Raw genomic sequence first — 1,474 nt, forward strand, 5'->3', positions numbered from 1 at the left:
TCCATGTCTGTGCTCTGTGCTCGTGTCTCTTCTGATCCCAGGAAGCCAGATCTCCATAGCTCAACCACTCCACCCCTCCATCAGGACAGCTCACCCCAGTTCACCAGCAGGTATGGTTGGGCCACATCCCAGCCCCTCCTTCTTGCCTCCAAGACAGATGTTGGGGTGGGGGTACCTTTCTCCTCCCCTTTTCCCACAGATGCTGAAGGGTTTGCAGGGGAGGAGGCCAGTCCCAAGTTCCCAGACAGACTCCTGAGTGTCATTCAGTGGTCATAGTCAAGAAAGGGCCATGGACGCTCTGTCACCACATCCACCCATGTCTCTCTCCCCTGCCCTGCCAAGACCATCACAGTTTTGGGCCAACAGAGACCTCATCTTCCCTCCGCCAGGACGCACCTGTCTCCAGAAGGTTTGTGGGACTGAGGCTGAGCCGGCAGGAACTGCCATGGTGCTGCTGGCTTTGCTCAGCCCCACCTGCACCTCTTGGCTGACTCTCTGGGAAACCCAGTATTGTTGGCCTGTCAGAGCTCTGGTAAAAGAACCTGCACCTTCTCCTTGAGATGCAAAGGCAAACTTGACATTGACATTCTAGGTTACATGGGAAAGCTTACACAAAGCTCCAATTGCCTTAGGCAGCGTTGGCCCAGCCAGCCTCCACTTAGTTCCTACTATGTGCAGCCTGGAGCCATGGGCAGGGCTACAGCTCTGAGACTGTGGGCCAGTGGCTCGGCCTCTGCCATCCAGTCTGTAGCAGAAACCTCTGATTGTCTGTGAGATGAACATGGTGACTGTCCCTTCTGCTGGTTTGTGGCAAGGAGGAAATGTGACCTGTATGTGAGAACAGGCTTCGGTTCAGAGCCTGGCATGAAGTGGTGCATAATAAATGTCCATTCCCAAAGAGCAACCAGTCAGTGCAGGATGACATGGAATGCATTCCTCTTTCCCAGTATGCTCCCCAGTTTCCTGGAAGCCAGGGACTGATGGGGCTACCCTCCAATACCTGCTTTTAAATCCTCAACCTTCCTTCTCACCTCCCTTCTTACCCAGCACTGACACCCTCAGGTAGATGCATGTGATGAGCGGTGAACTCCCGGGAATTGATTGGACCTAGGAGACTTGGGTGATATCCACCCCTCCTGGACCTTCCACCCTGCAGCTTTCCTTTCCAGCCAGGGCTCTCCTGGGGAGCTGGTTCTGCAGCCCCAGCTCTCGATCTCCCTGGATTCTCCCAGCCAGGATTGCACTTATTCTGTCCCCTATTGCTCTGATTGTGGCGGGCCAGACCTGAGTCTGATAGGGCCAGGAAAGCAAAGTCAGGGCTGCGGAAAGCAGGGCTGCAGCGCAGGCAAGAGCAAGTGCTCAGTTCATTTCCCTCCTTCTCTGGCTCTCTTCTCTCTCCTCTCCCAGCATCCTTGCCCTCATACCAGGCTCTTGCCTCCAGCTCATCCCAAGTCTTCAGACTTTCAAGGGCATA

This window comes from Ochotona princeps, chromosome 22, assembly GCF_030435755.1.
Source record: "Ochotona princeps isolate mOchPri1 chromosome 22, mOchPri1.hap1, whole genome shotgun sequence".
Classification (NCBI taxonomy): domain Eukaryota; kingdom Metazoa; phylum Chordata; class Mammalia; order Lagomorpha; family Ochotonidae; genus Ochotona; species Ochotona princeps.